This window comes from Antechinus flavipes, chromosome 2 (genome assembly GCF_016432865.1).
Source record: "Antechinus flavipes isolate AdamAnt ecotype Samford, QLD, Australia chromosome 2, AdamAnt_v2, whole genome shotgun sequence".
Taxonomy (NCBI): Eukaryota; Metazoa; Chordata; class Mammalia; order Dasyuromorphia; family Dasyuridae; genus Antechinus; species Antechinus flavipes.
This window is the reverse complement of record NC_067399.1, coordinates 450,851,528-450,864,067: the sequence shown is the minus strand read 5'-3', so window position 1 is coordinate 450,864,067 and position 12,540 is coordinate 450,851,528. Positions and strand designations below refer to the sequence as shown.

General features: G+C 34.3%; 1 protein-coding gene across 1 annotated transcript in view; it reads left to right on the top strand.

The window, feature by feature from the left end:
* Positions 1 to 3,569: 3,569 nt before the first annotated feature.
* Positions 3,570 to 12,540, top strand: part of EFCAB8 (EF-hand calcium binding domain 8) — a 160,696-nt gene continuing 151,725 nt past the window's right edge. The window contains exon 1 of the mRNA XM_051979369.1: positions 3,570 to 3,653. The gene's annotated coding sequence lies outside the window, so the exon portion shown is untranslated. The remainder of the gene's footprint in view (positions 3,654 to 12,540) is intronic.

Below are 12,540 nucleotides of genomic sequence, written 5' to 3'. Positions count from 1 at the left end.
ACAAACTACAGTGTTGCAATCAGTTCAAGGCTCCATATTTTTCTGTTACTGAAAGAACTAGAATTAAGTGGGAATAATGACCATAGCTAATATGCATCTTTTCTCTCATTTGTCCCTCAAAACAATCCTATATGAGTTAAGAAGCAATCTGAGATAGGTTAAGTGTCAGACAGCTAGTAAATGCCTGAGAAGGGGATTCGAACTCAGGTTTTTTTGATTCTAAGTTCAATACTTAATTCAATATTCTACCTCTCTGCCTTGAAGGATGACCCAAGAGCTGCCCTTCCCTGTGTTAGGCATTGGGAATATGGTAAATGAAAGGAACTTAAATTCTAACACTCTTCTTTGTAGTGCTTGGTTTAGTTTATCACTGAGTTTTTTTTAAGAGTTGGAGAGGACTCAGGGGAGACATGATACTTCTATTTTCAAGTATCTGACAAGGAAAAAAGATTACATTTATTCTTGGTCCCAGGGAATAAGTCTTTTTGGCAAAAAAAAAGGGGCGGTAGCTTATAAGGACCAACATTGAAAAATTTCAGGTTTAAAATATAAGCATTATCACACATCTGTATTTTTCTACTTTTGAGAAAGAGGTTGGGGAGATACCTTTTCATATCTTTTTTTTTTTTTTTTTGAGTCTAAGCTTTCTCATCACAATTTTGAAACAAGTTTTAGTTAGTTCTTGTCTCATTTACATTGTGTCTTTGTTTTCCTTGTTTTGCATCAATTATTTTGTCTTTCCATTTTTTCTATATTCATATTTATGTGCTATAACTTGTTTAGGTGTTCCCTAATTGGTAGATATTTATCTTGTTTTCAGTTCTTTGATACTGTAAAAAGTGCTGTTATAACTATTCTGTTCTCCATCTCCATCTCTCTCTTTCTCTCTCTTACACACACACACACACACACACACACACACACACACACACACACACAGGAATAGTTGATCAGTAGTGAAACAGAAAACTATTCAGAAATTAGTAAATTCTGTTACTGGGAGAAATTGGAGTCTTAATTTTAGGCTGGATGATCACTTGGGAAGGATGTTTATTGTTTAGATGATTCACTTAAGCATTTATTAAGGCCACTTTTATGCTTTTTTTTTTTTTTTTTTTTTTTTTTTTTTTTGCATTTTATCAGGCATTGGAGATACAATGAACAAAGTAAACTTTAAAGGATCTTATATTTTAACGTGCTTGATTTGAAGTAGGAATTGAACTAGTAGTTCATCACCAGCTGCTTTTTAAGATCTTGTGATTTTTTTTCAGTGACTTTTGCATAATTTTCATTCTCCTAAGTTTATCAAAAACACTAGGATTGCTTTGAGGCATTTATTTGCTTTGAGCAATTAATGAATACTTATTTCTTTCATTTCTTTTTTCTGTTTCTGGCCCTCATCGTGTGTGTGTGTGTGTGTGTGTGTGTGGTGTGGTGGTATGTGTAGTTAGGAGTAGCAGCAAGGAATTGGGAAGGAGAGACTAGACTGATTATGGGAAATTGAAAAATTATAAATTGATGGGATATGGAAGATTGTGATGAAAATTCATAAGAAATCTGAGTAGAAGTAACATTTTTTAAATTGAAGTGATGGTGAAATTGCATTACACAAAGCTGATTTTATAAATTGTTACTTTTTTTTTTTGGTACATCAGTTTTCTGCATCAATCTCTCTTCCCCCACTATGCCTGACCAGAATGCTGTCATAAACAGGGAAAGAACTTCAGCATAATGAGCCAAGTCACCAAGTGAATTGGCTAATATTTGCAATGTAGTAAGATCTATAGTTCCTCATATCTAGATAGAAATAAGGAAAGTATATTTTCTCAATTCTCCAGGACCAAGAAAATTGTTATTATGTTTTTTTTTTTTTTTTTAATTTCCATCTTTTTATTGCTATAGTCATTGTTTTCCTGGGTTGGTTCATATAAGTCTTTTCGTGCTTCTCTGAATTCTTCATATTCAGCCTTTCTTAAAGTGCAGTGATACTGCATTACATTCATATTTCCAGTTTGTTTAGCCATTCCTTAGTTAATGGACCTTCTTTTTATTTCCAATTTTTGCTATAACAAACAGCGCTTCTATGAATATTTTGATTTATAGGGGACTTTTCTATTTTTGACCCCCTTGAGTCTGTGTCTAGTAGCACACTGGGTTAATGGGATAGACATTTTGGTCATTTTTTAGCATGATTCCAAATTCCTTTCTAGAACAGTTGGACCAATCCCAGCTCTACCAAGTGTATTAATGTGTCTGTCTTGTAGCTCTTGAAAATGAAGTCAGTCAGCCTTTTGTCATTTTTGCTAATTTGCTCTTTGTGAAGTTGAAGCATATATGATTTTTTCCCATAAAAGTTGTTACTGGTTTTCAGTTCTTCATCTGAACTATTCATACCTTTTGGGAAAAAGTCAATATTTGTGTTAATTCTTTTCAGGGATATTTAATGTGATATTTTTTTCCTAATTAACAATTTAAGGACTTTGATAATTACAATTCTAGTGTAAGTATCCAGTTTAATAATTATTCTTTTGGGAACTTGTAGTTAGAAGCCTCTTATTTTTCTAGGATATAGCAAAATTTTGTATATTAATTTGACATGAAAAGATATTATGGGGTAGATTGACCTTTGAATTAAGAATATTTGGGTTCATGTATTAGCTCTACTACATACTAGCCATTTAACTATAGACAAACCAAGGAACATTTCATTGTTGCCGGCAGCTCTCCTACATTAAATTACATAGCAGTTACTAATCCATACTGGAGTTAGGGTTTTAAAAATGGGAGTTCCCAGCTACCTAAAACTTATCTATATCTTTTTTTTTTTTTTTTAAACTTGACAGATGTATATAGATATTCTCACTGTTGGGTTTTGAATATTTTGGATGAAATAAAGTTTTGCTAGATTATTCATCAATAATTTGATTTAGTTTGGCACTGTTTTATTTATTTAGTTCTTAGTCATTTGTCCTTAAGGTGATGTGGAGTACCATGAATTAGAATGAGTAATTACACTACTTTGTATTGCTAGGGAATAAATGGTACTAAGGCATAAATTTCTAAAATTGTTGTTACTTCTACTTTGCTTCCTCTCACTAAGTGCTGTTAGCTTCCCAATTCCAAGACTGTTTTGGGACATATACAAAAAGGAGTAGAATTATCTTAACTTTTGATTGTTGGTTTGGGTAACCTCTACATATTTGGACCCTTTGTTGGTTTCCATTTGTTGTATGAGTGTTTTGTTTGTACACATACTATCCTATAGGATTATTTGTATTCATTTCTCTTTGAGATAATGTCCTATAATTTTGGTCGTTAAACTTTATTTGTAAACTCACACTTATCAATAAAAGACAAATCGTTAAAATGTAATGAAAAAGTTGCTTTGAGTGTACTTTGTAGCATTCTCTTCCAGTTTTGGCCTGTGGAATCCTTTTCATATTTGTCCTGATGTTCCTCCAAATGTAACCAATTTGTTACAGTCAAGTGATAGCTAACAGAGTTCCATGGTGACCTCATAAAAGGACTGCTTGGGATTAAGAGAGAGGATTGCTGTGAGGCCTTTTGTTCAAAAAGGCACTTGACACTCAAATGAACAAGCCTCTTTTTGCAAAGTCCAGCAGAAGTAGCTGGTGAAAGTCACTTAACACATGGTGAGTAGAGAAATTGGTCTGGGAACATTCAAAGTGGAAGGAATATGACAAGACTAAATATTTTTGCTTGTCCATGATAGGGGATCAAAGGTTGAACAGGAGGTAAATAAAACTCTGAATCAACTTTGTCCTCCTGTGTAGCCTGGGTTTATATCTCTCACTTCTTCATTACAGATCTCTACCTTTTAATTTAAACTAAGCTTTTGTTGTTTGACAATTCTGTTTGTCTCTTGGCCTTAACCCAGTCATCCTTTCAGACTTGTGCTCCTGTCGAAGGGAATAAGTACTATTCCCTTATTCTCATTAATGAAAAAGTTGAGTCTTTTTTCATTTACTTTTTAAAAAAACTCATACCTATTTTTATTCTTTCTTCCTTTTCAGCAGTATTAGGATAAGTATTAGTCATAGTTTTCATTTCTTTCCTTCCTTTTCATCCTACTAGCTTTTTCTTGATTCTACTTTATTTTTTATCAGATTCACTTATTTTTACTGTCAGATTTCTGGAATAAATCACGTACTAAGACTGCCTCTAATTACATATTGCTTACTGTCTTTAGGTCCCTGTGGTCTGAGTCAACTCTTTTTTTTTTTTTTTAAAACTCTGAAATTGTATTCATTAATAACTCCCAGTTATCAAATTCAGTAGCGTTTTTAAAGATCTTTTAGTTTTATATAGTTTTTGACACTTAATAAGTTCTTTATACTTGAATAGCTTTCTGTCCTTGGTTTCTGGGATATATTGTTTTCCCTCACTTTTCCATGTCTTTGTTAGCTTTTCTCCTGTCTATACACATAATCTCCCTCATCTACCTATGTCACTTTAACTGTTACTGGAATTGACAATGCTGCTCCCTGGTCCTTTCCCATGGCCTTCAAATCTTCTAGTGAAATCCCTTCCCCTTGAAGTCCATTTTCCTGCCAATCTTCTTTGTGCAATGACTTTGAAGAAACCTCTTTCCTTATCCCCCCACCCTCCTATTTTTCTACACTGAGATTTATTCATAGGACTTTTAAGCCCTCCTTTACTTTTGTCATTCTATTTCGTCATAGCAGTTTATTTGTCCTCTCCTGTCCTACCTCCTTAAATTAAATTCCTTGAATGGAGGACTTATTTTGTTTATATCCTTGATATCTAGTGCAGTGTTGTGCACATAGTAATCACATCTCCTGTCTTTATTGAATTGAATGGAAATGATTATAGTGCCTTTCATAGAATAGGTGCTCAAATATTTTAGAGTGAATTCTTTACTTCTTTCCCTGGGTTCTCACCTCAGGCTTCAGTGTCACATTTTTAACTATTTGTTAGATAATTTTTTTTAGCTTTTCTCACTGTCATCTCTGTGATGATTCTAAAGTCTGAATAATTTTTATTCAAAGCCAGTTCCTCTTGACCACATTTTCCTGTTTATGGTAGTAGTCTAAGTCTCAGCTCACCCAGACTCCCATCTTCCACTATTCAGTCAAGTTGCCAGGTTCTGTCAATTTCTTTCTTAAAATATATATCTAGAATTTATTTCCTGACCATTTTTAAACTGTTACTAACTTATTTTAAAATCTTAATTTATGTGTGGAGTGGATCTCCTAATTGATTTCTCTCCTTTTCTCCCCTTATTTGATCAGTCCTGTTTTTGTTTGTTTGTCTGTTTTTTTGCTGAGGTAATTGGGATTAAGTGACTTGCCCAGTGTCACACAGCTAGGAAGTATTAAGTTTCTGAGGTCAGATTTGAACTCGGGTCCTCTTGACTAAACAGCTGGTGCTGTATCCATTGCATGTCATTTTACTGCCCCTATTTAATCAGTCTTGCACAATCCTATCAACTTATCTATCAAAAATCTATGATTCTTGCCTACAAAATAGAATTCAGTTAAAAAAAAAACTGACACTCATCCAAAGTTTGGCTGCTAGCTTTCTTTATAGTCTATTTTCCTGATGGTATTTCTCCTAAAACTTTACAAGAGATATACCTGTTTATTCTTTGTTCTCTGAATTTACCTTCCTCTCCCCCACCTTTGTACTTTTACTCAACTCTATACCACCTTCCTGGACTGCTTTCTTTTCACTTTAATCCTATTTAAATTTCAAGACCTAGATAAAATTCTCTTCTGAAATTGTTGGTACATCCTTAATGTGAGACTTATTTTATTGGCTTGAATGGTTATTTGAATCTTTAGTTGCTTGATTCCATGTTTGCTCTTTCCAGATTATAAACTTTAGAAGAGTAGGGACTGAGTTTTATTCCTCATTTCATCCTCTGTAACAGAACACATAGAGGTACACAGTATTTGTTGATTTGATAATTCTAATAAAAATGCCATCATTTGAAGTTGCCTTTTTTTTTCTCTCCATGTGTTTTGACTTCCCCCCCCCCCCAACAATGAGGATGGATTCTCTTCCATCCACTTGTTCTTGAATTGGTCTTTCTTGGAATGTAGTATGGGAGAGAGGAATATGAATTATTTCTGGAGTCAGGACTTGGTTTCAAAATCTTAGAACAAACCTGGGAGTGACACTTTGTTCAAGTCCCTTATCCTTTGTGGTCCTCAGTTTCCTCTTCTGTAGAATGAGGATGTTGGATTCAACTTTTTGAAACCTTCAATTTCTTGTTTTAAGATTTTTGTAATCTGTGGCACTGTGAATAAATTATTTTATGTTTTTGTTTAAAAACTTGTTTTCAAGAGTTTCAAAAATATTCAGACATGAGAAAAGATTTCGTTCCTTTTAAGAAATTCAAATTTAAGGAACCTGCAGGAGCTGCAGAACCTAGACTAGAGCTGCAATAGGAGTGAGGTAAAAGAAAGTATTGTATAATCAGGTTGCCTGAGAAACTCCTGTTGAGAAAGGTAAGTCCCTGATTGGATGATATGTGAAGTAGCGAGGAATTATGGACTTTTTCCTTTTCCAGCCTGGAGAGAATGAAAATACATAAATTACTGCCAGGTGGTACAATGGATAGAGTGTTGGGCCTGGAATCAAGTTTCAAATGTGGCCTCAGAAATGTACTATCTGTATGATTTTGAGCACTTAATCTAACCATTTGCCTCAGTTTTCCTTATCTTTAACATAGGAATAATCATAGCTTCACCCTTGTAGAGCTAGTGTGAGAGTAAAATTTGTAGAGATATTGTAATGGGGAAGACAACGTCCTGATATACAAAGATTTACACAGGATAAATTTGAGATCATCAAAAGAGGGATGTTATTAGAAGTAACGGAGATCCAGGATGGCTTCTTGGAAAAACTTTTTTTTTTTTAATTAAAACTTTTTATTTTTTAAAATGTGTGGGGACAATTCTTCAATATTTATCTTGCAAAACCCTTTGTTCCAATTTTACCCTTTTCCCCCATGCCCTCCCCTAGATGGCAAATAGTCCAATATATGTTAAACATGGTAGAAATATATGTTAAATGCAATATATGCATACATATTTATACAATTATTGTGCCGCACAAGAAAAATCAAATCAAACCAGTTTAAAAAAAAAAAAAAAGCAAAATGCAAGCAAACAACAAGAAGAGTGAAAATGCTGTTGTGAACTAAACTCAGTCCCCACTGTCCTCTCTCTGGGTGTAGATGGCTCTCTTCATCATTAGACAATTGGAATTGGTTTGAATGGTCTTCTTGTTGAAGAGGGCCACATCCATCAGAATTGGTCATCATATAATCTTGTTGTTGCTCTGGATAATAATCTCCTGGTTCTTCTCATTTCACTCAGCATCAGTTCATGTAAGTCTCTCCAGGCTTCTCTGAAATCATCCTGCTGGTCATTTCTTACAGAACAATATTCCATAGCATTCATTTATCATAATTTATTCACCCATTCTCCAACTGATGGGCATCTACTCAGTTTCCAGTGTCTTGCCACAACAAAAAGGGCTGCCACAAACATTTTTGCCCTTTCCCTCTTTTAAGATCTCTGGGATATAAGCCCAGTAGAAACACTGCTGGATCAAAGGGTATGCACAGTTTGATAACTTTTTAAGCATAGTTCCCAATTGCTCTCCAGAATGGTTGGATCCGTTCACAATTCTACCAACAATATATCAGTGTCCCAGTTTTCCCACATCCTCTTCAACATTTGTCGTTATTTTTTCCTGTCATCTTAACAAAACTGAGAGTTGTGTAGTGATATCTCAGTTGTCTTAATTTGCATTTCTCTGATCGATATTGATTTAGAGCATCTTTTCATATGACTAGAAATAGTTTCAATTTCTTTTGTCTGAAAATTGTTCATATCCTTTGACCATTTATGAATTGGAGAATTGTTTGAATTCTTATAAATTTGAATCAATTCTCTACATATTTTAGAAATGAAGCCTTTATCAGAACCTTTGAATGTAAAAATGTTTTTCCAGTTTATTGCTTCCCTTCTAATCTTGTCTGCAATGGTGGTTTTTTTTTTTTTTTGTATGAACTTAATGTAATCAAAATTATCTATTTTATGATTAAAAAGAATCTCCATTTCTTCTTTGGTCACAAATTTCTTCCTTGGAAAGGGTTCTTATTTGGGTTTAAAGGAAGTCAGGGAATAGAGATGAGAAAGGAAATAGCATTCCAGCCAAAGGAAACAATCAATGAAAATATCTGGTGTCAGGAGGTGGTGAGTCTTTTTTTTCCCCCTCCCCCGAGACAAATGGGATTAAGTGACTTGCCCAGGGTCACAGCTAGGAAGTGGTAAGTGTCTGAGGCCAAATTTGAACTCAGGTCCTTCTTACTTCAGGGCTGGTGCTCCATCCACTGCGCCACCTAACTGCCCCTGAGATGGAGTCTTATGTGAAGAATGCAAGCAAGAATAAGTTACTCAATTATGGAATACATGGCATGATGGTGGTATATTTTAAAAAACTGGAATGATGGGGTGTGTGTGTGCATGTGTGTGCGTATGTGTGTATGAATGATGTGTATGATGCTTTATGAAGGGCTTTATGGATTTGTGAAAGGTTTTGAATGAATGACCAGGACTTTGATTATTGATACTGTAGATAAAAGGGAACCAATGGAGCTTTAGGAAACTCACTTTAGCCAGTTGTATGGAGGATGGACCGGAGTGCAGTCAGACCAAGCAACATTATTTTCTATCCTAATCCTGCTATGATAATAGTCCAGATATGAATTTAAAAAAAATAATTATAACTTTTTATTGACAAAACCCATGCCTGGGTAATTTTTTACATTATCCCTTGCACTCACTTCTGTTCCAACTTTTCCCCTCCTTCCCTCCACCCCAGATGGCAAGCAGTCCTATACATGTTAAATATGTCACAGTATATCCTAGATAAAATATGTGTGCAGAACCGAACAGTTCTCTTGTTGCATAGGAAGAATTGGATTCAGAAGGTAAAAATAACCCGGGAAGAAAAACAAAAATGCTAACATTTCATTCATTTCCCAGTGTTCTTTCTTTGGGTGTAGCTGCTTCTGTCCATCATTGATCAATTGAAACTGAATTAGATCTCTGTCGAAGAAATCCACTTCCTTCAGAATACATACTCATACAGTATTGTTGAAGTATATAATGATCTCCTGGTTCTGCTCATTTCATTCAGCGTCAGTTCCAGATATGAATTGATGAGGGCTTAGAGTTATATACAGAACAAATAAAACTGTTTAGGTGTGGAAAAGTTACAATTTACACCAATTTAGGGAGCATCTGTACCTTTGAAATCATGGATCTGAAGACTGCTTTAGTTGAGACTATGCTTTAGTTTAGCTGTGAGCAGGAAATCTCCAAATTTAGTTTGTTCAACAGCATACAATGTTTGTAGGGACCATGCTCGAAGCCTTTCTATTTTGATGTTGATGATTTTATATTTTCTTTTAGATTCCTGTGTAGTTTTAGGATACTTCCATATTGCTAGATGCCAAATGGCATAACTCAAGTTTCTAAAAGTAATTATCAGAAAGTGCTCCATTATATGCCAGCAAAACTAAGAATTTGAAAGAGAGTATGTTAGTACCTCTAGGAGACTTCTTGCTCCAGTAAAGCTCTAAAAAAGGTCTAGAAGAAATAATAAACTAAAGAAAATTAACAAAATCACTCTACCCAAGCTAGGACTGCACAAAAAGAAGGCAAAAATTCTGCAGAAGTCTCCAATGAAATTAGGGTAGGTATATGGCATATGGGAAACAAATTGGTTCCCCCACATAGGGAAGTCCTGAAGCCCCGTATAGGAAAAAGCTATTCCTTTTTGAACAGTACTCTGAATAACTTAGTGCCCAAATTACAACAGAAGATAAGACCAGATAATTATTGCAGAAGGCTGGGCCTAGTCTTAGTCACCCTACTCAGAATAAAGCAGGGAGACCTACTTGTACTATCTATCCATAAGTACAAAAGCACATCCAAAGCACTTGCTGTGCATATTCTCCCCACCTCCCAATCCAGATACTGAAGCTCAAAATGAAAAGTAAACCAAAGAAAATTTCAAAAAATGAAGAAATAATCTTGGACAGAGATGCCCAATGGGTAAACTTAGAAGAGTAATTTTACATAGAGCCTCTGGAAAAAAAATTTGACTTGGCCTCAAAAACTACATAGAATATCTGAAGAAATAAAAAAAAGCAATAGGGAGTAATTAGGGAGGAAAAACATTGCAAGAATTAATATCTTAGAACAAATGATAGGAAATCTTGAGAACGTTTTGTAAATTGTGTTCCAAATAAAAAACAATGACCTAATGAAATAAAAATATTAAAATCAGTTTTTTTAAAAGAAGAAAATGTCCAGAATATAAGAATCACTAGATTATCTGAAAAAATATGACTTTCTCTCCCAAAAGCTTGGATATATTTCTTTTTTTTTGGGGGGGAGGGGCATTTTAATCATTTGGTTAACAAGGGCAACAGATAATTTAAATAATTATTTGGTTGTCTCTTTTAGACCAAAGACTCAGATGAAAGAGAAATACTTCATTAAGGATTTCTTGGGATTTATGAAGGGAAAAAACGAAAGGAAAAATGGAAAGATAGATGGTGCTTGACAAAAATCTAAGGGAACAATCCCATTTGATAGATAGATCTTACAGATAAAAGATGCTATGGGAAAAAAGTATTTCCCTCTAGAAACATCTGATGCAGTTCTTTGGCTCTGGTGTGATCTGTTCTTTTCTAGGTCAGGTCACTTACAGAAGTTTCCTACAAAATTGATCTCAAACACACTTCAATTTACTTTGTCTAATAAACAGGTAAGATTATGAAAGTTCAAACCTCATGCCTTTTAGAGGAGGGAATTTCCAATTTTACCTATTATTTGTATCACTTCTATCTGTTAACTGTCACCTATTTCTGTATCTACAAATCAGAAGCCAATTTTATAATGAGGACTCCAATATAAAAAAAGAATTCACTTAAAGTTGCCAGATTTATCTAAAATTAAGGAAAATTCTGAGTTGGATGTAAATACATTAACAATTTAAAGTTTAAAGTAGTGCATATATTATTTATAATAAAACATTTAACTTTAGCTTTGTTCAAATGAACGATCTCTTAACACAAGCATTTGTCACTTCTACAAGATATCTGTTCCTTTCCTTAACACAGAACAGACTGTTCTCATATTAGCTAAGACAATATTGGGTATTATATTTCAAGAAATCATAAATGAAAACTGCTCAGAATCTTAGAACTGGAGAGCATAATGAAAATAGAATCAAGTTTCAAGAATGGCATAGCTAATATCCAGAGCTTCCAGATCAAAGAAAAGATACTGCAAAAGACCAAGAAGAAAAAGGTATACAGTGTTAACTGTATACCAAGATAAGTCAAAATGGGTTCGTGATCTAGACATAAAGAATGATATTATAAACAAATTAGAAGAACATAAGATAGTTTACCTCTCAGATTTGTGGAGGAGGAAGGAATTTGTGACAAAAGAACTAGAGATCCTTTTTGATCATAAAATAGATAATTTTGATTATATTAAGTTAAAAAGTTTTTGTACAAACAAATCTAATGCAGACAAGATTAGAAGGGAAGCAAACTAGGAAAACATTTTTACATCCAAAGGCTTCATTTCTAAAATATATAGAGAATTGACACAAATTTATAATAGTTCAAGCCATTTTCCAATTGATAAATGGTCAAAGGATATGAACAGACAATTTTCAGATGAAGAAATTGAAACTTTATAGCCACATGAAAAGATGCTCCATATCACTGTTGATCAGAAAAATGCAAATTAAGACAACTTTGAGATATTACTACATACCTGTCAAATTGGCTAAGATGACAGGAAAATATGACAAATGTTGGAGGGGATGTGGGAAAACTGGGGATACTGATACGTTGTTAGTAGAATTGTGAATGGATCCAACCATTCTGGAGAGCAGTTTGGAATTATGCTCAAAAAGTCATCAAACTGTGCATACCCTTTGACCCAGCAGTGTTACTACTGGGGCTATATCCCAAAGAGATCTTAAAGGAGGGAAAGGGATCCACATGTGCAAAAATGTTTGTAGCAGTTCTTTTTGCTGTGGCAAGAAACTGGAAACTGAGTGGATGTCCATCAATTGGAGAATGGGTGAATAAATTATGGTATATGAATGTTATGGAATATTATTCTATAAGAAACGACCTGCAGGATGATTTCAGAGAGGCCTGGAGAGACTTACATGAACTGATGCTAATTGAAATGAGCAGAACCAGGAAATCATTGTACATGGGAACAACAAGACTAGCTGATGATCAATTCTGATGGAAGTGACTCTCTTTGATATTGAGATGATTCAAACCAGTTCCACTTGTGCACTGATGAAGAGAACTATCTACACCCAGAGAGAGGACTGTGGGAACTGAGCATGGTTCACAACATAGCATTCTCACACTCTATGTTATTTGCTTGCATTTTTTTCTGTTTTTCTTCCTTCTTGATCTGATTTTTCTTGTGCAAT